The sequence below is a fragment of the Protopterus annectens genome, chromosome 2.part0 (assembly GCF_019279795.1).
Source record: "Protopterus annectens isolate FY-2018-M chromosome 2.part0, PAN1.0, whole genome shotgun sequence".
Taxonomy (NCBI): domain Eukaryota; kingdom Metazoa; phylum Chordata; order Ceratodontiformes; family Protopteridae; genus Protopterus; species Protopterus annectens.
This window is the reverse complement of record NC_056728.1, coordinates 1,666,444,046-1,666,469,975: the sequence shown is the minus strand read 5'-3', so window position 1 is coordinate 1,666,469,975 and position 25,930 is coordinate 1,666,444,046.

Here is a 25,930-nt window from a genome sequence, read left to right as displayed (position 1 = left end):
GGTGACTGAATTCTGGTGTTTATTGAGAGGTATTGATTTACAATCTTGTAATCATTTTTACTTATTAAATGTCTTTCATTACTTAACTTTGTGGCTGGAAACCAGTGTTTTCCTTTAGAGATTAGAGAACACTTCTACGTGTTTAATACTTCCCAGGACACCTTGAACGCCTGGTTGTTATGGTCATAGCTATCATTTATTTTGATAATTAATTTTCATAATTGGAAACTCCTTAAGAAGGGCATGAAGACCCTCTGATTGTTGGCAGCATTATTGTATTATTTTGGGAAAAAGACACGGCTGGAAATCTGTGTTAAGGTTTTCCAGAACTGTTTGGATGTGTGAGATTTAAATTTACTTTGAATGTGAGTGCATCAGAGGTCTTAAACTGGGACACTGCTCTGAAGTGTGTAATAAGAAAATACATTTGGGTGAACAGAGGTATACAGGTATATAGTCCAGTCCCAAGAAAATAGAGCATATTTGTTATGTGGTCTTAGGGGAGAATTCTGAAATATTACTTCTGTTTAAGTGACAGTCTCATATTGGAGTCCGTAGTGAGGATTGAAACTCCTTAGTTACTGACCCTGGATAGTAAGGGACATCATTTAATTGTTGCCAGTCTGGTGAGGTATTGGCCAGATGTCACACCTATAACAACAAATAAGTCATGCCCATTATAGACTCTGGTCCAGGTGGGTTATACAGATTGTTCAACAAGTTATGTAATGTCAAATTGAGGCATTATCAACCAATATGTGAGGTGCTCCTTGCAGTTCCACTCCTAGTTCAAGTACTCTGCTGTGGATTAGTGAGTTGCCCTGTCCCCCTGACAAACATATCAGGAACTCCTTCAATTTGGTTTAAAGGGGACTCTGTCATCAGACCCCTGTCTGTAGCCGTTTGCACCTGTCCAAGATGGGTTGCCTTGTTGCTTGCATATGCAACAGTGTCAGTGACCCTTCTGCAAACCTACTCGTGTTCTGTTTGTGGCCACTGATTGTGCTGACTTTCTCCACAAGGTATAGCAACACTCAATCCCAAAAGGCCTTGTCTCATCTAATATTGTGGAGCATCCAACAACCAAGCTTATAAGGACCTGCAGTCAGATGTAATTTTCTGCCTTACTGAGCTTTCCCTTCTTTTTTTCCTCTGTATCAGATAGTTTACCTGTAATTGTAAAGACGTATACATGTACGTTGGTTTTATGTTGTACATATTCTACCCATATCTCAGCACCAGATGAATATGGTAGCATGGTCTGTGCTACTTGTTACAATGATGCTGCACAAGCCACTTGTATGATTACTAGCTTTTCTGCAGCAGTAAGTATGGGATGGTAGTAAGTGTTGTACTGACATATAGCAGGAAGCCCCATTAGCCTGCAACAGAAACCATGCAGAAGCACAATGATACCTGGAGCATGTCATGTGTTCTGTATTTCTATGGCCCACAGCAGCACACATATTGCCTCTTCCCAAAATATAGATGGGTACAAATGTTTTTCAGTGCACCACATCTGTCTCCTGAACCATGGAAGTACTACAGTGCCCTGAAGTGCAATTGTTTCCCACTGTATGTCAAAAACTCTGACAGTGACATAAACTGTGAATGTCAACCATAGTATATCCACCTCCAGAGCATTCTGAACTGTTATATGACCCCGAATCTTAGTATGTATTCAGCCCAACAGTAGGCTGGGGCCTAAGGCAGGACATACAACATGATGTCAGTTCAATCCCCAAGAATTATCCACATAAGGCTTCTTACATGGCTCTGTGTGGAAGACCCCACTACCACCCACACAGTTTCAATCCAGAAATGCAGTACCATGATACAGATGTAGTAAGAGGTAGCCCATAAATGCCACCAAGACCTTATGATCATCCCCTTCTACAGCAATCCCTAAGAAAGGCAATACATTTCTGTTTGCTGCAAGACCCCAAGCAGCATTACTAGGCCAGTAGACTTAGTCAGTGGTAGTTTAGACCGTTGTCTCCCTCCACCTATGAAGGCACACATTCTTTCTCCCACAACAGTAGTCCATCATAGAAGGTGATTCAAAAACCTGTGGGGTAAAGATATTTTGCCGGTAGGAATGACTGAAATTAGGAGTATAGAGAACAGACAAGAGGGGGGTGGAATTTACTGGAGAAAACTGGCAAAGGAAGCAAGATATTGGGAGCAAATAACTAGAGAGGGAAAGGTAATACAAAGGGAAGAGGCAAAGAAGGCATTTGAACTGCAGGCTAGACACAGTCTTCCCTATCAGGGACTGATATCAGAGTGTAGACAAACAGAAAGGGTTATGGGAATCCCAAATGAAAGACTTGCTCTGGTAGAGCTTTTAGTTGAATTTAGAATATAAGTTGCTGTTAACAAAAGGATTATTAGTAGGGTATATAAAATATTGCAGAATAACTATAGGAATCAATTAAAGGACATTAGAGAAGATTGAAAAGAGAGACTGGAAGAACAATTCACAAGGAAACAATGGGAGGGCATTATGTATGGCTCCCAAATATGCAGCAAAGTCTAGAAGATTTAGGATTTTTGCTCATAAGTGTTTGCATAGGTATTTTTATACCCCAAACAGATTCCAAAGAATTTTTCCTCAGGCGGATGATAAATGTTGGAGGTGTGATGGGGGGGATAACTGGGAACGTATGTTCTGGCAGTGTAATTTAAAAAAATTCCTACAGAGTACTCTCTCAGAAATATTGTGTGAGCAAATGGGTGTAACTAAGTAAATTATGTTTTGAGCTGGAATACAGGATCTGAATTGCCTAGACATTGTAAGGCCTTGTTAACTTTAATTCTGGTGGCTGTCAAAAAGCAATTACTAGAAAATGAAAATGAAGGTCTAAACCAACTGTATTTCAAGTAGTGAAAATTGTACAGAGATAAAAGAACTGCAAGTGACATCTTCAGAAGAAAATTACATAGAAAAAATGGAAATGACGGGAACAAAACATGCAGAATAATGTTTTGGGAAGGCAGGAATTGATCAATTTATGTAATGTTGGATTGATGATAATTATACAAAAGAATATGACTTGTTTTCTTTTATATAAATGTATGCTTGCCTATATCTTAAGAGGTAATTCAATAAAGGTTTAAAACACTGTGTGGACACACCAATCACAGCGGTCACATCATGGAAAAAAAACTACAGCTATTGTGTGACCGTCTCTTCAGTAGAGAAATGTACTGTGCAGAAGCCTCATCGTGAGTAATGTCCTCTGTTCAGCCATAACCCTCTGTTACAGGATACGTGGCAGCTACATACAGTCATACAGAACACCAAAGGGATATCAACCATTTGTATGACACAAACAGTCTTTGGCTTAAAACATGGCCTGTATATCCCATGTGCTACAACACACATTAAACCTTTTAGTGTGTCACTTAAACTCATACATTACAGCACATGTTAAGTGCCATACTGTGTCACATACCTTTGCTTATGTTCATATTACCAAAGACAGAATTTACCTGTTGCAAACTAAACCCACAACTCAGCTTCACTTCCAAAAACAGTTTCAGTATGTTAACAAACAGCATATACCTACAGCAAATGTACAAAGAAGTGACCAAAATGTGAAGGCACTACTCCTGAATCACTAACATCATATGTATTGCTGATAAATGGAGTAATCTGTATGTTTCCTGAGGTTCAGGCACTTTACTGTCTGCTCAGCAGCAAAATTCTATAGAACAATGTGCAAACAAATGGTCACGGATGTTTTAATCTTGCACTTTTGAGGCTCTTATTATGGTCATTATGCCAATGAGCCTTTTTAAAGCAATGTCTCTGAATTGCACTTTTTTCTGCAATGCACACATGACTAATGATGTGAAATGAGGCTTGTATGACATCTGCACTCACATGAGTTCCTGCAGACTACAAGGCCCATGTGTGGGTGGACCAATGACCCCCTACTGGAATGTAGATGAAGTTATTGTATTACTATGGCCTACAGAGTTGCTAAGGTGCAGAAATAGAATCATATGAGGGTACGGTGCTGTTATTACACTCCTTACTATCCACAGTTCACATCCTAACACCATCCTGCCATGTGCTACGGCGACAGTGCAACATATACAAGCTTAGTGCCCATTGTAGAGCGTCACATGTTGGCAGTAGCAATGTACATGAATGCAAGACAGCTACCATATTTCTCTGGATTATGACCTGATAAGTGGCTATGGCTTCTGAAGGCAATGAGATCAAAATATTTCTGTACCTTACATACACAGACCATCACAAGGATTTGCTGTGGAACTCTTAAGAGGGTCCCAGTATAAAGCACATGCCTGGTACAGCCTTGCCAGGGTAATGCCTGCTGCTACTGATATAAACTACTCTACTGACCTAAAGTGGCACCATCTTGAAATTCTATACCAATGGAAAGAAGAGGTTAGAGAGATTGCTCCCAAGATGTAGAGTAAGCATACAAAAACGGTCACTACACTATTTCTTATACATAGATAAAAAGGGTCCTTGCAGGACATTTAATTAATGATGATGATTGTCTTTTTTTTTTTTTTTATATACTGTTTTTCAGCTCCTGACTAGATAGACGATAATAAACTACTTTTTCAGAGGTGGATGCAGCATCTCTCTGGATATAGATACAAGGATGAGTATGATTACTATCAAACTATAGTCAAGTTCTATATATCATAGTAGCAGTATATTATGCAATGTTGTATTTATGCACATGCAACTGGAACACCCATATGTGACACAAGTACATAATGCCTGACACACCGTGTGTGTGTATATCTATCTATCTATATCTATCTATATATATATATATATATATATATATATAATACAGATAGATACAGATATCTCTCTCTCTCTCTCTCTCTCTATATATATATATATATATTTTTTTTTTTATTATTTTATTTATTATTTATTTTACATTTGTTAACCGGGCTAGTCTAGCTGGATATATGTCCATTTTCAGTCGAGGCCCGGGGAGAAAAGCTCCAAGCATGAACAGTGAGAAAGTTAACAATATATAGACATGTGAAGGATTACAATAGAATGTAGTATTAGTCTTAAAAAGGGAATTAGTGATACATTTTTGCACTACAACAGTTAACAATTTATAAACATACAAGAGTATAGTAGAGAGTAGAATTAGTCTAAAAAAGTTATAATAATGCATTTCAAATTATAGCAGGTTAAGTAGAGATTTTACAGTAGTTCATTATTCAACACACAGTAAAGGTATGTGCAAGTCTCAGGTAGGGAGGAGTGCACAGGTGTTATACACATCGTTCAAAGAAGGGGAAGTAATAAGAATTGTAAAGTTAGGTTAAAGGGATAGGGAAAAGGGGTGAATAGTAGTTTTGAGACAGATATCAGTCTGGGTTAGTGCATGGGCAAAGCCAATGAGTTTTTAGATGTTCCTTAAGGTGTTTCTTAAAAAGAGAAGTAGAGGCAAGTGTGGATAATTCTGAGGGAATCTGGTTCCAGATTTTTCCTGCAGTGTTTGAAAAGAGTGAATCCCCAGCTTTGTTATTAGCTTTATTTGAGGAAACTAGAAGCTTATTTGCAGAGCGTAGTGTGGAAAGATTTGTATATGGTGTAATTAGATTAGTAAGGATAGGGGTGTTGTTAGGGTGGTATAGGATTTTTTGTGTAATAAGTAATTGTTGATAGAGTGTATGTTTTTTTAACTCTAGCCAACTTAGTTGTTGGAGGTTAATGCAGTGGTGAGTTTTAAAGGGGGAGCTTGTGATAAATCTAGCTATGCTATTATAACAGATGGAGAGTTTCAAGAGATTATTTTTGGACAGGTTGGTATATATGACTGAGGCATAGAAAAGGGTAGAAATGAGGTGGGTTTGGGCAATAGTTTTCTTAGCAGAAGGGGTAAGGAAGGCTTTGATCCTATAGAGGGTACCAAGTTTTTTATTAACAGACTTTATAGTGGAGTTGATGTGTTCGTCATAGCTGAGATGATTATCAATAGTTACACCTAGAAGGCGAGTAGTAGTTTCTGGGGTAATGTTAGTACCATTGTTGGAGGTTATAGTGAAGTATGGAGTAGGTGATTTGTGAGTAGGGGTGAAAAGCAGTAATTTAGTTTTTTTAGGATTTAGGAAGAGGCAGTGTTGCATAAACCAGTTATCAACATTTTGAAAAACAGATTGGGTAAGGGAGTGGAGAGTGGCTATATTCTTAGCGGTACAGATTAAGGTGGAGTCGTCGGCGTATTGAATACATGTGGCTTGAGGTATGGCGTTGTGTAGATTGTTAATAAATAAAGAAAAGAGAAGGGGACCTAGGATAGAGCCCTGGGGTACTCTGATATTGACTGGTAGTAGTGAAGACAAATTGTTCTGCCAAAGTACAGCTTGCTCTCTATTTTCCAGATATGACCTAAACCATTGTATAGCTTGAGGGTTGAGAGAATGGGCAATTAGTTTGTCTAGTAGTAAGTTATGGTTAACCATATCAAAGGCTTTAGACTTTTATATATATATATATATATATATATATATATATATATATATATATATATATATATATATATATATATGTAGATGTGTATATATAGATATATAGATAGATCAATATAGATGGATCAATATAGCTATAGCTATCTAGCTATATAGATAATACAGATATAGATAAAGATATCTCTCTCTCAGTATAAACATATATATATATATATATATATATATATATATATAAATACACACACATATATATGTGTATAAATATGCTGGTGTGATAACTGACATGCACACAGTACGTGTTTAAGGGCTCCACATATTCACCATTTGCAAACTTAAGCCTTGCATGGCATACCCTTACCTCATGCCCACTGCCGTACAGTGTCAGAAATGCAGGGCTGCTGGCCCACTACCATGTTGTGTGCATTGCCACAGACCAGGTGGTCCTACAGCAAACAAAGAATGTGTCTCCCCATATTGGCTGCAAATCAGCCCACAGAATATCTATGCATGTGCCACTTCAGACTAGCATACCCAAGGCATTTGTACATTATGACAGGTGTGTCCCATAGTAAACATCAGGTTACATTACATTACTTGTCCATCACATGTTGAGTGTTTGCCCATGTTACCACTACATTTTTTGTGTTACCACCTCATTCTTGTCTGACTTTAGTACAACACATTGTTAAAGTAAGCCTGCTGGCATACATATTTTGCAACTCTGTCCATGTCAACATAACCCTTCTCTGTTCCTGTCCCACTTGACATACTCCAGACTGTATATACACACACATGCACACAACTTCCATGACCTCTGCTGAGGGTAGGGTCACACATATAACCTCCCCAAGGCAACTGGTATTACTCCACCCATGTCCACACATCTTCCACTTGGAACATACAACATTCAGTGCCTAGTCATCATTAAAGCCCCTGGCATCACTGAATACTTAGCAGATGTATGACAGTCAGATGCAGACATGATTATGTTTTATCTCTATATAAAAAACTCTCTCACTCTTTTTGTCACTATATGATCATTATGTACTTACCATAACGATATAGTTTAGCCTTGTCCATATGCTTTAATGACTTAGACTGGTCACTGCAGGAGCCCTTTTTCCTGCATAGGTTCATAGGTAAATTATAGGCTAGCTGCCCTTGTGACCATTTTATGCTTAGCTAGTGGAACATATTAAGCTTAGCCAATTTCCCTTTTTGTATTCAAAATAACCTATCCCATTTGGTTATTGATTGGCCTTACCAATCCCATGGTCAGTAATTATATATTACACCTAATTAGAATAACTGTAATCATACTACAGATAATTTAAAGGGGATCAATGCATGGGACAAGGCATTCAGGATCTGGCTCTGTCCTTTAGCTGAACAGTAGTGCAGCTCTTGAACCTCTGATAGTCTCAAGCTCCTACCCTATTCACATAAAGCTCTGGTACTCCTACTGCCTCCAGATTGAGTTAGGCTGCTATAATTACTAAACAGGATATTTAAGTAATTTAAGTAGTGAAACAGTGTTCCACATGTTTCCCTGATTAAGGATGACTAAACTAAGTATAAGCATGTATGTCACATCCCAAGAAACATTCAACCCTTTTGATCAAAGGCTGTCCTGCAGGTCTGTGTGAAAGTGACATTTGGAGGGCAAGACTGGTGTCTATGTTACAGTTTATGTACAAGGATCAACCACAGCCATTATTATAGTAAGTACATAACATTGTTATCTGCGCTGATCCAGTCAATACACTGTAAGAATTTGGACAAAGTCTCCAGCAGACAGACTGGGTGGTTTCTTGATAAAATGCCTCTTACAATGTTAGCACCAAAAAAAGCTATGAGCTGGATGTTATATCTAGTTTATAATGCTTAGCAGTGGTATGCAATGAAGCCCATGCAACACAGATATTATCCACCAACAAATTCTTTAAAAAAACTGAGGAAGTTGCAACTGTCCTTTTGGAATGTAATGGGGATTTAGTTTGTAATGGTCTCTAAATGGAGGAATAACAGAAATAAATACAGTCAGACAGCCACCTGGACAGAGCGGTCTTTGAAACCTTCTTTCAGAGCCTGTTTTGTACGGAGTCAATCATCTGTTGTTCTTATCTTATATGTTTGGTACAGTCCAAATAAAATCATAGTTCTGGATACCCAGGCAATGTAAGCTGCATTATCCTCTGTATGAGAACTGAGGGAATAAGACCAGAAGGCTGACTGATTATTTTAGGTTTTGAAGTGATGTTACCTTAGGCATAAATAATGGATTAGTTGCGAGTACCACTCAGCCCTTGTGGAAAACAATATAAGAGGACTAGGTGAAAAAAGTATGGAGGTCGGAGAATCTGCTAGCAAACGTAATGTCTACTGAAAACAATGTTTTCCAAGAAAGAATGTTGGTCCACCTTTGCTACCATTTCAAAGGGAGTGGAAGTCACCTTTTCCAAAATGAACTTCAAGTCCCAAATAGGGGGTTGGATTGTTGTATGGAGGTCTTGAAAAGAGAACTGCTCTTAAGGATGCTTTGCATACTTATTGGGAAGCAAATGAATAAAGGCTGATACCTTTATGATAAGCTGAAATAGCAATGAGATGAACCGTTATCATGGAAAAACAGAAATCATTGTCAAAAGTTTGAGATAAGAGCAGTAGAACTGTGGGAGATGGTACTATGAATGGTTCTAGTCACTGGTTGACCACAGGGCAAACCGGTGGCACTTACTCTTCTAAGCTGTTCTAGTAGGTGGTCTCTGTGATGCCATTAGTAACTGGCTCATCCCATGATACTTTGGGTCCATGGCCATTACTGGAAGTGGTGAAACAATGCAGTTAATTTGAGGGATGTGAATCCAGGTGAGGTTTTCTGGAAGATTGACATAGTACTCTTGGGTGCTGTTCTGGAAGGAGTGTGTGTTTTTATGAGATGAGGTTTGCTTTTTTTGTTTTTGCCATTTAATGTTTTGGGCCCTGCACCAATCTGTACTTGCATGGGATTTTGTGAGCTTATGAACCCATAGTAACAGAAACCAGATATGTGGCAATGAGAATGACCTTGGCTTTGTACTGTCTGGTTTTCTGAAGGACTCTCATCATGAGGGGAAGTGAAAGAACAGCATAGAGGAAACCTGGAGTTGTTCACCGCCTTCTTGCTATACCATACTATTGACATGTTGTTGGAGTGGATGGCTACTGCACCTGCAGAAAGTTTATTATGGATGGTCTGCAACACTAGGAGGACTGCCCTTGTCTCCAGAATAATGATGAGTAATTGAGCCTTTGACTAATTCCACATTCCTTGGACTGTTTGTCCCAGACAATGCCCCCCAGCCAATGGAAAACACTTCTGTGGTGACAGTTGGTAATGGGGAAAGAAAGGGATGTCTCGATGATAGATTTTGTGGCTGAAGCCACCACCGCATATAGTTGCAATTACTTTGAAATTCAGATTTTTTTTGGGACATTGGATTGTGAATCTGTGGATCCTTAATGTCCACTGAAGGACCTTAATATGGTATCTGTCATGAAGAACTGTCTGCAGTGTTGCTGCCATTAAGCCTATGGTTCATAATGCAATCTCTGCCATGATGCTGCAACAGGAGTGGAATTGACTGCTGCACTGACTGAATTCTGTCTGTCTGACAATGTGCTTGCTAGCCTTAACAATGTGTCTAGTTAGCAACCAATGAAAGTCACTGCTTGATCTGGTATCAGGTGTGACTTTGGAATATTGATGGGGAGTCCCAATAACAGGCATAACTGAAGCAAGTAACCCCTTGTCTTGATAAGAGACTCCTTTGAAGTGGCAGTTATGAGACAGTCATGTAGACAGAGCAATATCTTGATCCCCAGTAGTCTCAACTGAGCTGCTACTGGTGTCACTCATTGGGGAACACCCAGGGGGTTATGGTGTGCCAAATGGCAAAGCTTTGAATTTGTAATGACTAGCTGCCATCCAGAAGTGAGGAACCATGTGGACACTTCTGCAATTTTTTATGAGGGTAAGCATCCTGATTGTCCAAAGAATACATCCAATCTACTTTCTGTAAATAAGGAAGGATGGATTGCATCATGACTATATGGAATATTGTTTTTTAAACATATTGATTTAGGCAAATGACCTCTGGTATTGGCCTGACATTCTTTTGTCTTTTTTGGTATAAAGAAGAACCTTCAGTATAATCCAGATTGTCTCTTGTCTGGTGGGATATCTTGGATTGCTCTTCTAACTAGAAAGTTAGTGACCTCCTGATGTGTGCAGCCTTCCTCTGTTTGGGTGGTATACCTAGCAGAGAATGAAGGACTGGTGGTTGGGCTTGGGAAAAAAAACTGAGTAGCTTCTGGAAATTATTTCCCTGGTCCATTTTTCCTGCATGTTGGCCATCCATTTACTGGGATACAGGGAGATTTGACCCCAGCTGCCTCCAGGGGGTGGGGTGTTGGGCAATCCTTCAGGGGTCTGCTGTGTCCTGTTCCCACTGGAAGGACATTTGACCCCCTTGATTTTGCTGACCATCCCTGCCTCTAGGGCAGTGGCCCTTAAATAAACCCCCCTCCCGTGGGAGTTTTTATTATTACATGAGTGGGAATGGATCTGCTGGGATTTTGTGAACCAAATATTCTTTGCTCTCTTTCGATTCCTGGTCTGAGATCTTTGAGGAAATGAAAATTTGACTCCAGCATCACTGAGCAACTTGCCATCTTGCTCACTTTGTCGCAACCTGTCTTTAGGAATTTGTCCAAACAAGGTGGGTCCACCATAAGGGAGCATTGAGAGAGGCTGGCCTGAAGTGCTTCATGAAGCAACCTCATGGCAATACCTTACCCAGATGTTCTAGCTATTTCACCTACAGCATTATGTAAAAATCACATGGACAATACACATATAATATTAACAGTAGCCACTTGAGATTCTACCTGCTTTCATGTATCTCCAAGGGACAAATGTATTCAGGATTTCTAGTATCTTATTAGCTATCCTTATTATCTGATCCTTCTGAATTTTGATTATAGGCATCAATTAGTTGATTGTGCTGTCAAAAAGTAAGGCATTTGCTTGCTTAGATCTATAGTCCAAGACTCCTTGTTGGGTGGATGGATTACCTGGGCATCCACTGATACCTTTCTGTTATTGGCTGCCAACACAACTGAATCCACAATGGTTCCCTTCCTAAAGTGTTGCCTCTCCTTAGGGGGTTGAAGCACTCTGTGTAGCTTTTAGAGAATAGGATCCACCATGTCAGGTCACTTTAGCCACCTGATAGTGTGAACATTGACTCTAGATGATTGTCATTGTTAAAGTGACATCTCAACCCCATGTGCAAAAATGGGAAAAAGGGATTGAGGATAGATGGATGGATGTCAGATCACCTCTGTGCTCTCTAACAGACTAAATCTACCATTGTGTCAGGAGGAGGTACAAATCAAGCTGTTGGTATGGTCGATAGAAAGGTCTCCTGAAGGATCACTTTCTCCAGGGAGTTGGGGGGTCAGTGGGTCAGAATCATCTCTGCTGCTTCATTTCTAGGATTTCCCTGAACTTTGGGATGTCTGGACAGGACTGGAGGAAGTCTTCCCCTTTGTGAAATCAGTGTCTGGGATGGGAGTGGGTGATTCTGATGGTGAGTTCAGGTATTTCCTTTTCTCTGTCCTTTTTGTGGCATACTTAATCATTTAAGTATTCTAAAGAGAAGTTCTTCCCAGACTGTCTAAATCTTAATTGGCCATCCAATACCTTGTCCTACTGAGACAGGGATGATTATTTCAAGGTGCCCAACTGGCTAGTGTGTGTCAGTAGGATTTCCATAGCAGGTGTCTCTTCCTGGGCCAGAAACCTCGATGGTTTCCTTGGAGCCATCTTTTCCATAACAAAAGTTGATGCTGCCCCAAAAGGTATTGAAAGAGCTGGCACAAGGGCCTGAGTTGAAAATGGTGTCAATACCAAAGCCACAGCACTGACAGTCTTTAGCAATAAAGCCAAGACTGACATTGCCAAATAAACAGTTCTTTGGCAAAGAGGATTCAAATGCTGACTGTGCAAATACCATCAATGGTCCTGAAGGAGTTAGAGTTGATTTTGGCATCAACCCTTTAGTGGCTAGTGATGCTCGGTGGTGAAGTCACCTGCACTAGGGGTCAGCATCAAGGAAAAAGTTACTGTAGGTGCCAAAATAATGGCATTGGTTTCATTGATGGCCTAGAATCTCTTGGCACTGGAAGAGGGTACAGGAAAAGAGTCAACTGCAGATAATCTCTAGCTGCCCTAGATACAGGGATGAGAGACAACCAAGCTTGAACTGGGCCTTGACAAAGGCTGTCATCATCTTGTGACAGTCAATAGGTAATGGGCTATTAATAGACCTGGAAGATCTCATGGACAATGCTGAAGAAGGTCCCAACCATAGATAATTTGACAACTCATGCTCCAGAGTGAAGCTGCCTAGTTTTCTTCTTGGAATTGAGGACAATGTGCCTAACTAATCAGGGATAGTTAACCCCAAAGATGGGGTTGCAGGATGTGTTGATGGTGCACTAGAGGACAGTTTTGGTAACAGAAATAGTAAGCCTGGGTTGTTTGGGGGTGAGAAGAGTGATTGTGGTGGGGTCACCTATCTCCTCTACTCTTCATTTTTCTTTCCTTTTTTTAGGTCTCTTGTCTTCCTTAAAGAATTTGCCTTTAAGTAGTCCCTTCAAAATAATTGCTTTTTCAGTCATGTAATGTCTGTGTATACTAACAATTTTGCATATGGAACAATCAGCATCCAAATGTTCCAACACCAGGCACTCCACACATAAGTTGTGTGGGTCCTGGAGGTGAATTTTATGATTATACTTCTTACATTTTGAAAACTTAGATGCTCTTTCGTTCTTCGAGACTGAACAAGAGGAATGTAAAGCAACACTACAAATTTGCCTACAGTGTGCTCTAATATTTACAAAAAAAGGGAAACAAGAGGCCATGGTGGTGCAATGGTTAGCATTGTCGCCTCACAGCAAGAGGCTCTCCGGTTCAATTCTCGGCTTGAGTGCCTTCTGTGGGGAGTCTGCATGTCCTCCCCGCGATCAACTGAAATTTAAAAGACATGCAGGTAGGTGTGTGTGTGTGTGTTCCTTCTGTGAAGGTTGGGCACTGGGCTGGCAACTCGACACCGTAAAAATCACTGCCAGTCATAAGCGAACTGAAGATCTGCTGTGGCGACCCCTAACCCGGAAAAGCCGAAAGACTTTAAGTAAATTACAGAAACAATAATCCTATAGGAGGTTTTAGCCTAAGGAGGGAAAAAAAACAGCTATCTAACAATAACAATGTACATGTAATTATTATTAGTTAATGTTGAAAAACAGATGTTGTATCTTTCGGCTTTTTCCCGGTTAGGGGTCGCCACAGCGGAACTCCGGTCCGCTAATGATTGGCAGTAGATTTTTACGTGCCGAGTTGCCGGCCCTAACGCACAACCTTCAACGAAGGTATGCCCATCCATGCATGTCTCCACACAGAAGATGCTCTAGCTGAGTATCGAACAGGACAACGTCTTACTGTGAGGCAACAACGCTACTGCAGCACCACCAAAAGAGAAATTACTTAGTCAGCAGTGGAGAGGTCAGAAACAAGGAAGAAATTATTTGTAATGGAAAATGACAAAAAACTATAACAAATAAAGAACAAAATTATTTTTCTCTTTTTTGACTGTGACTTTTAACTGCCACAGAATATAAATTAAATGATCTGAATGCATCTGGTTGCACCAGCTGCTAAGGATACATGTTAAGCCTGAAAAAGCAGCAACAAGATCTGGATGCTGTTTGGGGCATCAGAGCATTGTGGGCATGGGGCTTGAACTTATTAGAGATTCAAAACCTGCCAATGAAGCACACCTGAAAACAGTCCAAGTTATTAGAGTGTATAGACTGTATCTATGCATATTCCTCTTTTATATGTTTATTTGTTTTCTGCTGTCTCTATATTTGTCTTATTATTTTATGCAGTATCAGTCACAGCTGTGTTTGTGGTGCTGCAGTAGCTCCTACTCAGTCATCCTGCCCTGCCTTCTCCTGCTGCCTCTCCATCTGCCTGCAAGCTTGCCTCTCTGCTGAGTGACATAGGTCATGTGGCAGGGGCCAACCTGGAGGTGTCCTTGGTAACCTTCAGCATTATCACCAGAAGGAGGAGTTGTAACTCCTTCTGGTGATACAGTTAGTTCTTCCGATGCTAGAGCCAATAGGTCACATTTTAGTGCCAAGTAGATGTTGTAGATATTGGCAGAGATGATGGTGAAGTATATAGATGAATGGTTTGACACCTGCACTAGCTGCCTAGAGACCATTCTTGTGGATCTACTGAGGGTAATGCAGTCACAATGGTGATTGATCTCTGCCTGAGTCCTGCCAAAGACACTGTGAAAGGATACAGGGCTCTGTCCTGTTTCCAATCAAGTGTTACCTTTTTTGTGTGTGCCATCTCCCTTCTCTCTTTGTTGTTGAGTCCTCCCCATGATCAACAGTCTTCCCTTGTCAGTATGTGTGTGGCACCTGTTATAATAAATATACACTTCATCCCCCTCCCCACTCTCACACTTTCCTCATGTGTTCTGTGCTATATGTTCCTCTGCTTGTTCTTCTCCCAACATTCATATACTATCATTTCCTCCCAATTTAAATGAATAAACTTACTAGGGATCTTGCTATGTGTCACATATTATGGCTCACAGCAATTCTCATAGCATTACAAAGTTGCACTTGTGGACATGCACACTTGTGTGCATGCAACACACCTGCTACTGTTGCTCAAGAATTCTGTGATCACACCTGTAGTCCTGTAGTGCAATTCTCTGTTTGCTAACACTGTTACTTACATGTGTGGATTTCTTAATTAGTTAAATAAGGTGCGAAATGCTTCTTTTTTTAATTGATAATTAATTGCAAGCTGTGTCATATAACTTGGAATCCTGGTGGTAGCCTTTGTGTGGCCATGTAAGGTGTGTTTCAGAATCCCAGGGATAAAGTGTATAACGTGCCTCTAGCCAACAGGTTTTTCATGTAATCATGATGCAGAAATGGACCTGAACCTTATGTCTAATATTAAAATTCCTAAACTGGCATACTTTCTTTTTAGTGAGGGGATTCAGTCCAACAGTTGATTTTTAGTGTAGAGCTGACTGATATAGCATTAAAAAAAATAAATAAAAAATAAACTAGCTTTTACAGAAATGAGTACTTCAGGCATTTTTCCAGAATGTGGAATTACTCACAGTAATGTAAACGAAATGGACAGTAGACTGTATATGAGTAAATGGTGAGGATGAGAGAGTTGGAAGAAAAAGATGGATTATAAGTTTAGCTTGTTTCAAGGATGTGAAAATCAATACAAGGAAAGACCATTACCTGTGGGAGGAGCAGAAAATTAAGGTGCCTATGGGAGTCATTACATCTTTAATAACAATATACCTTGATTTTTTTTTACTCTATTTATTAACGAGGTAAGTCAGCTGGATACATTGTCATAGGTTCAAGGGTGACCCAGTAACACTGTCCTGTTAAGTGACTTGCTCAGAGTCACACAGTGGGCAAATGGAAGTGGGAGGAATCAAATTCTGTACACTTGACTACAGGGAGCAGCTCATTAACAGCTCTGAACTTTACTATTTTGCATTAACCTCTTGATTAAGGGAGGCCACCCAGTGTGTACTATTGTGAGAAAAAACATTTCTCTAATATTAGATACTACAGTTATAGCCATTCTTTTTAAGGAGTTTTCTCTTACTCCCTAGCCTCATTTTTTTCCAGACACCTTTACTGAATTATCAGTTGTGACATAGGCAAACTTACATTCATATAAAAGTAATCACACTATAATTAACAAGCATTTTCTTCACATATATTGCTATATATCATACAACCTAATCAACATTACATAAATTATTCAATTAAGGCCTTTTTTGAGCAAATCTGCACAGAACTAAGTTTGTGTATTATGATGTCCTGCCCTGAAGCTGGAGTCTAATTGGCAGGTATTGTACTTGGTGTGTCACTTTTACAGATGTTTAGAGTCTACAGTTTCAGACAGTGACTTACTCCACCCAATGCCAAGACTGTAGGATTATCATAGAGTGCTGTTATGACTAATAGGCTATCCTTCTCAACCAAACATGACACAGAGACCTTTTGAGACACAAAAGTGCCTGTAGCTAGAGGGTCACTTTCTTAGTGTACTTAGCACTCTTGGGATAAAGCGATAAAGCCCTATGACACATGTGACCTGAGTGTGTTTAGTGACTTGAACACCTGCTGGAGACAACATGGAAGAGGAAGAGAGGATTGATGAGGCCACTGCCTGTTCTCCTGTATTAAGGGAGAGGAGGATGGGGAATGTATTTGGGAGGCATGCCTCCCTGTGTTGCCAGTGATGATACTGAAGAGCACAGGAGATCAGAATGCTGGGCAGTTGTGTAAGAGGGCCCGGAACGGGAAGTGTCACTTTGGAGTTAGGACAGATCTGTTAAATTCCTAAACGCAGTGTGTGTGTGTATGTGTGTGTGTGTGTGTGTGTGTGTGTGTAGTAAGCCAGAAAGTCTTAAGGAAAAAAGCTTGATTTCCACAAGGATGACAGATAAACCACTCATGCTTCGCTCAGGCTTTACCCCTTTGGGAATAAATTGTCTTGTAAAACTCTTGTCCCAGGGAGAACAAAAGGGCCACTTGAGTGTGTGGGGTAAGGCTTGATAGTCAGAGGTGGACTGAAGCAAAAAAAAAAAAACAAAAAACAAAGAAAAACTCTTAATTTAGTTGCACTAATAGGCATACACATAGTAATACTGCTTGTGCTTGTAGCACAGTATGCCTGAGGCATACCTATAAACTGTTCCTGATTTTGCTTCAAATGTCTGTACTGTCTCTCATCAAATAAGTATTTTCTGAAAAATCACTGAAGAACACGTTCAATAAATAATGACGTCTTATTCAGAAAAATAAACATTAATATAAATTATGTGCCTGTTAAACTTCTAAGCAAATAACAGTGATGTCTAAATCAGTCCCTAATGTTGCATCTTTTATTTTTCACAAGGTTTTATATTGTCCCTGACTCTTGAGACAAAAAGTTGAAACCCATGGCCTGAGATCACTGCACAAATTTGCTATGCTTCAGTCTGGTCCTGTCTCAGTAAAATAATGGCTGTAACCTGTGGAAGTATACGACTCTTAAAATTCCATTATAATTGCTGGTTCAGGAGAAATCATGTTTCATAAAAGAAAAGTAATATAAGATCTGAAATATTGTGCACTTGACCATTATACCTCTCAACCTCTTAATACAAGAAATTTGTACAAAGCCAAAAATAATGTGTGTGTGTGTGTGGGGGGGGGGGGGCATAGGCCCAAAACAGAGTCAGATTTTAAATACTGCACTTATAAACTCAGAGAGTTGATGGAATAACATATTTTGTGTTAGTATGCCTTTTCTGAAGGATATGAAGTGTGAAACTCAAATGCCTGTCATTATTTTGCCACTTCAGTTCTGGATGATTTGCCAGAAAAACACGAATATTATGAACAACACACCAAAAATATGAAGCAAAAAATACAGATATTCTGCATAAAATCTGAACAGCTGAAAGGTATACTAATCATATATAAGAGTTTTGGGCTTTAGATCTTTACAACCTACACAGGCATAAACTGAGTCCCCTTGTTTCAGATGTCACAGTATCTTTTTAGCTGGGAACTACAGGTTGGTTAGTGGTGTCAGTACACGTAGAAGAGCTGCTCTCGATATCAGGAAATTCCATAGTTAGCAGACCAATATAAACAGCTGATGTGTCAACATTGTGTCATTTGAATATTAGTTAAAACGGGACATATGCAGTAAGTTTAAGAAAAAAAAATATTTTTCTATATACTTTTATTTATGGCATTAAACAACATACTGTATAAAAACTGGGTTGAAGATCTACGCTGATTTGAATATCACAACTCCATCTACACACTGTGGGACATTAAGTTAGTTTTTAAGTAACCTGTGGTCCTAGACCTCACTTAAAATATATTTTTGACTTACTGTACATTTACTGGCAAAGTTTCTCAAAGGTCATTTAGGTTGTAAGATTACTAAGTATCTAAGAAATCTATTCAATATTTCAGTTGTTAACAAGATCTCTGGGCTGATGTAACGACTCTTTTCAGCCGCAACCCAGGCCAGAGTTTATATAAATTATGAAGAATAATGTAACAAGAAAGGAACAATAATGTTGAAACCAAGAATCTCAATGTAAATAAATGAGAAACTCAAATTACTTGTATAAACTGCATAACAAAAGTAATATTGCAATGAAGTATTATAAAATTACTATCATAATGAAATGACAGTCAGAAAATATAGATTAATTTACTATGACAGAGGGAAAAGAAGCTAAGTTGGTGGAAAAAAAGGTGTTAGTACTATAGCATTTGAACAGAATTAAATTGTTAAAGTGAGAAGACGATATTACACTTGAGCAAGAGGCAGTGTTAATTATGAGTATCTAAAAGATGCATAAACATTCAAATCCTGTTTATGGCTACTTCAGATCAGTTATGTTGTGAGAGTTACATACATTGACTGGGTAGCAGTGCGTTAAAAGACCATGTGCAAAGCTGTGAAATGGAAAGCAACAAACAGTTCTGTTCCATGATAGCTTTGCATTGGATGAATATGTTTCCACAACTGATGTGCAACTGACTTAAGGTTAAGTAAAAACGTACTTTTAAAATGGGTGAATACATGCTGCAGCATTTCTGGGTTTTCAGGTGTGTACACTGGTGTCACTGGGTGGGCAGTCTAACTTCCTCTTCCTTATGGAGTATGAGAGAGGAAGTAGAGGCATGTTAAAACTTTTTTGTTGTGTCTTGATTAGGCGGCACATTCTATGATACGCACAGAATGAAGAGCTGAGCGTCCAGTGTTGCAGTTTGCCATACAGTTAGTGAAATGAAACTAAATGCAGTGAGGTGGCAAGATAATATATATTACCATCTCCTGTCTTTCTTACTATACAGGTCTGTGCTTGCATTTCTGATACTGAACACTACTACTGCCATGAGGACAGCTTTTTAGGTTCATAGGTTCACAGTTGTGTACTAGGCTAATGACCACAAGGGCCTTTTTAAGCCTAGTCACGCATTCCAAATCTCTGACAAGTTCTGGTACCCTTGATAAGTTCATAGGTGTATACTGGGTTAACAACCACTAGGGCCTTTATAAGCCTAGCCATGCAACCCATATGTGTCCCACAGGTTATATGTTTTAGACATTTACAAAGGGGTGATTGTTGGGTACAACATGATTTACCAACTACTCTTGTCCATCAGAGACATGGGTGGATTTTTGATTTTCCATTAAATAGTCCAAATTACACTTAAATGGGGTTAGAGAGGGAATTTGTTTCACATGGATGAGGAGCCTGTTCCAGAGAAAGGGATACTTTGAGATACATATCTATCCCTCCAACATGTCCTATTTATATTGCAAGTAAATTTTAGATCTAGTAGTTCTGATGCTGTTTGTAGGGGCTTAGGAAATGAAACCTTTACCAGCAAGGGCCTGGGAGGTGAACCATTTACAGGCTGCCTGTGTCCATTAGAGACATAGATGCCAAATCAGGGATGAATTTCCTGCTCCCCATCCAGTTTTGCAAGTTACACTTGAATTAGGTTTGGGAGGAACTCTGCTTCACTTGGATGGGAAGCCTGTTACAGAGAAACAGAGAAAGAGTAATATCTGTGATACCTGTCTCTCCAGCAGGTCCTGTTTATATCACAGGCAAGGTTTAAGTCTTTAGAATGGGTAATTCTGCTGCTGTTTGTTTTACGATAAGCAGGAAGTCCATCAAGGTGGGGTCTGACAATGCCTTGTATGCCAGGCATATATCTCCCCTCAGCAGCCTGTAGGAGATAGAATACAGGTATATGGCTTTGAGGAAGTCTGCATAGGACATGTTACTTACACCCTGAATTCTTTTAGTGACGAACCTCTGTGGACATTCCAATTGTTGAATGTGCCTGGTTAGGTACAAACCAAAGGGGGCGTTGTACTCAATAATAGGTGTGATGAATGCTGAATACAGTAGAACAATGACCTCCTTGGACCTAGATTCCATACCTTTGTTTATAAGTTGCACAACATAGAATGCTTTCCTCACTACTGTAGACATGTGATGGTCAAAGGCTAGATTATTATCTATGTGTCCCTCAAAGTCCCTGACTACAGGGTTGACTCTTAGAGGGGTGTTGTCAGTATGATAGTTACTGGGGTGGATAACTTAACGAAGGATACTATTATGCATTTCTTGACATTTAGTTTAAGTGCATGGCTCTGACACAAGTTATTTGTCTGTTCAGCCCTTCCTGGAGAACATTACTGTTGATGGCGGTATTCTATGACTGCTCCTAATTCGCAATTGCCTGCAAATTTGGTCAGCCAGTGGCCCCTGATGTTGGCCTTGACTTCAGAGACGTAAATGCCAAAAAGAAGTGGTCCCAGGACGAATCCCTGAGGTACTCCACTTGTGACTGGCCTCTCTATAGAGGTGGACTCCCTAATTTTAACTTCCTGGGTCCTGTTTGTGAGCCAGCTGCTATCCAACAGGTGAGATAAGGGTTATACCTAGCCTCCTGAGTTTATCAACATTGCCGAGTTGGGTATTGTGTCAAATGTCTTGGCCAGGTCAAGGCAGGCAGTGTGAACAGTTTTGCCTTCTCCACTGCTTTGGTGACCTTCTCAAAAAAGTCCATCAGGTTGACTATGCAAAATCTGCCCTTGATGAAACCAAATTGAATTCAGTCCAATTTTTGGAGGCTCCCCGTGTCATTACTGGTAATTTCCATGATAATTCTTTCCATGGCTTTGCATATGAGAGGAGTGGAACTTGTGGGTCTGTGGTTTCCAAGGTATGTAAATGGCCCACCTTTACACAGAGGGATGACTGTTGTTGTTCTCCATTTGTGAGGCACGAAGCCAGTTTGAAGGCTATAGTTAAACAGTAAGTCCAGAGGGCCTGATAGGTCATGTTGTTTGAGTTGGTTATGTACTTCTTCCTGTTGGGTACAGTTGCCTCAATGCAGCTATTAAAATGCTTGTATAGGGATTCTGTGAACAATTCTGCATAGGCAGCAGTGTTCTCAGAATTTATGGGGGCTTGACATTTTGTTAGGTTGTCACATAATAGTAAGAAGTTAGTGTTAGAGTAGTTACTGAACATTCCAGGGTTAGCTGCGGTTCTAGGTTTTATTATAACTTCAAAGGAGACTGTTTTGTGGTCTGACCTTACCAGAGAAGACATTACATTAGGGAGTACACAGCTCTTTCCCATATTGGTAAGGTCCAGATCCAGTATGTTTGCACCCTTGGTCAGTGCATGGACAATCTGGTCCAGGATATTGACAATTAGGCCTATGTCTCCCTGATGCATAGACCTGTGGTGTTAAGCAGAATAAAAAAAGTCTTCATTCTGATGTGGACAACATGTGTCAGTACAACAGTACAACATGCAAAGGTTAAAGGACATGGACATCTATTCAAGGATTCAAACCAAGCAGCATAATACTGAAAACATAAGGAAACAATCATATATGCATGAAGGATATTCATGAAACTGAACTTTTTTTTTAATTATAATACCTTGTCTACATCAAATATGACATAATGTGTTGGGAAGCAGTACAAGTAGATGGAGACTGAAAAACAATCATTTGAGGGGGTGAGCAGATGTTTTGCCCATGGTTACTAGGTCTTCTCTCACAAATCCATTCATCTCCTGGATGGATATCTTTGTCTCCTATTGTCTTTTTTCTGTCTCTTGCAAATCATCTTTTGCTTTCCTCTCCATGTGACTGAACTGCTACAGTCTGTTCTCCTTCACCTTATTGGGGTTACTTTAGCTTCTGCTCTTCTGCCCTCAATTCATTATCTGTACCACAGTGTTCATCATACTGCTTCTCAGAGGCACTTCATTTCCTTAAGCTTCCTCAGCTGCTCTGCCATCCCTCCCCAAAAGTTCTGTGCCATACAGAAGCATTGGTTGCACCACTGTTTTGTACCCCTTACTTTTCAGCTTCTTTGACAATATTCTGTTGCACACTACCTCCAACACTTTCTGCCAAATGGATGCAGCACCTCTAATTCTACCTCTGATCTTGTAATTTAGACTTCTGCTCAACCACACCTCCTAGATACATGAAGCAGTTAACCTGTTCAACTATTTCCCTTCCATCTCAGTTTTCAGATTCTTCTGATTTTCACCATTGCTACCATGACCACTGTGTTGTCTGTCCTCAGTTTCATCCCATGTGCCATCAGTTTTACATTCCAGTCCCCTTTCATTTAATGAAGTTCCTGTTGACAGTCTGTTTGTAGTGGCACATCATCATCATACAGCAGTTTTGTTATGTCCCCTCCAACCTGTTTATTAGTGTAGTCCATTACCAATATGAGAAGTCAAACCAAGGTCCCATCTGCTTGAGATGGTTGGAGTTCAGGTGGATGTAAAAGAGCCTAAGGCACCTATCAAAAAGGGTAGAGGAAGTTCCTCAATGCCCTGGCCAAATTTTCCCTAGAAGTTTAAATACCACTTCAGGACTCCCCTGAAAAGAAGCTACTAACCTTGTGGGACTAACCCCTTCAACAAAGGATAAATAAATAAAATAAATAAATATCAGGATAACATAATATAGAGAAAGCTTATTAACAAGCAGTAGCAAAAAGAAGGAAGTAACCCTACAAATTTACAATTGCAGTAATAATTTTTCAAACTCACTCATACAAAACAGATTCACTGTGCTTCATATGCTTTCTCCGAGTCTAGGAATGCACAGTTGGACTCTTTCCTCATCTCCAGCTTCTTCTCTGTCTGTCTCACTGTAAACATTGGGTTGGTTGTGCTGCATCTTGAAACCTCTGTACTGCCCACAGTTGTAATATCCAATTTTGTTCTTGTACATTGGCAGTAGAAAGCTTCTCCTCCAGTCATCTGGGTATGCCTTTCTCTCCATATCACAATGTGTACAGCCATTTTTCCCTAATGCACCCAATATCATGACCAAATCTGCCATGAATTCCTCTGATCCTGCTGCTGATTTACTTTTCCTTCGTGTTCTTCAAACTTCTTCTTGGGTTGTTTTTTCTTTCAATTTCATTGTAGATTGTGCCTAGGGCAGTAACAACTTCGGTGGGGTTTTCTTCATTCAGAAGCTTCTTGAAGTACTACTTCCATCTGCCTTTGATGCTCTCTGGATTGGTTCATTGGTTCATAGGCATATTGGGCTGGCAACCACTAGGGCTCTTATAAGCCTAGCCATGCAACCCAAATGTGACCCACAAATCTGATTTGTATATAGGGGTGATTTACTGACTGCCTTTGTCCATCAGAGACATGGGTGCCAGACCATTGGTGAATTTCTAATAACCCATCCATTGGTCCAAGCTGCACATAAATATGGATAGAGTGGAAGCCTGCTTCACATGAATGGGCAGCCTGCTCCAGAGAATGGGAATTATCTGAGAAATATGTCTGTCTCTCTAACATGTCCTATTTATGTTGCAAGGAAAATTTGGGTCTTTTAATCTAGTAGTTCTGATGCTGTTTGTTTTGTGGATGTGCAAAAGGTTCATCAAAACAGGGCATAGGGATACCTTTTATGCCAAGTAAAGATCACCTCTCAGAAATCTTTGTGATACTGAGTAAAGAAACAGGGCTTTGAGGTGATCAGCACAGAACATTGTGTTTACTCCCTGTATTTTTGTAAGTGACCTTTGTGGACATTCCATTTGCTGCATATGCCTGGTCAGGTACATACTGAAGGGGCATTCTACCATAGTGGGTCTGATGAGGGCCAGGTACAGTGGTATGATGACCTCTCTGTACCTAGATGCCATACCCTTGCTTATAAGTTAAGCCACATATAACAATCCCAAAACATTTTGGAAGTCTGTCTCCTCTCTACTTAACCCAGGCACTATCCAAAACCCATCCCTGCACCAGAAAAAAGTCCACAAGAAATTTCCCAAGATTTTAATACCCGCTTCATCTCTACCATTCAAAAGTTACTCAAAGACTGCCCATCCAGCTGAAACACACACTTCCCACCACCAACAGAACACCCCCCTCCCCTGCAGATTACTCTACTATACAACCAGCCATGATCTTGAAACTCCTAAAACAGCTCAAACCTTGCTCACTGTCTGCAGATAATCTTCCCCCAGAATATCTGCAAACAGCAGCTAGCTCAATAGCATATCCAGTTACCATTCTCATAAATCGCTCTCTCCCTGAATCCTACGTTCCTCTTCTATGGAAAAAAATCCATAGTTACCCCCACTTCACAAAGGGGGAAACTCCTGTGATCTTTCTAACTACCACCCTATCTCTATACTCTCCCCACTATCAAAAATCTTGGAAAAATGTGTTCACTCACAACTACTTAAACACCTCTCAAGTAATGCTCTTCTATCCCCTACCCAACATGGTTTCCAGCAAGGGCATAGCACCATTACTGCCCTATTATCTTTCACAGACTCTGTCAACAAAGCCTTAGATACGGGCCATCCTACCTCAGTAATCTTACTAGACCTATCTAAAGCTTTCGACACAGTGTCACATATTAGGCTAGTAAACCAACTATCAAGACTAGTTTGCACCCCAAAATCCCTCAACTGGTTTTCCTCTTACCTACAGAACAGGGAACAATCAGTAAGGTGGTTAAATGCACAATCCTGTTCCCAACCTAACAATATAGGAGTACCGCAAGGATCCATTTTATGTCCACTACTGTTCAATGTTTTCAACAATGACCTGCACAAAGCCTCCTAATCCAGAATCTCATCCAATACGCCGACGATTCAACACTGATATCCACCTCCAAAAATTTCTCAAACCTCCTCACAATTACACAACAGGCCTTTACTTCTATTGAATCATGGCTTATTGATGCACAACTTATGCTAAACCCCCACAAAACTAAACTTCTACTTTTCTCTACAAAATCACCTGACATTGACTTCAAAATCCTTGCTAAAGATGGCACAGAAATAGAACTAGTGAAAACAGCCAAACTACTAGGTATAACAATAGATAAACTCACATACGAACCACACATCCTAACTGCAATAAAGAAAACCCATTTCAAACTAGGTAAACTATATCGCCACAAGCTCTAATTGGATAAAAATACCAAAATAAAACTAGCCAGTACCCTACTCATCCCCTCCCTTCTATATGGTAGTGCCATTTTTACTAATCTGCACACAACCCTTAGTAATAAATTACAATCCTGTTACAACAAAATAGCCAAATTTGCCTCAGAAATACCACACCGTTCTCATCACTGCCATGCCATCACCAAGCTAAAATGGCTAGAGTTTTCCCACCATCTACAATACACCTAACTAACCTTAGCCCACAAACTAATT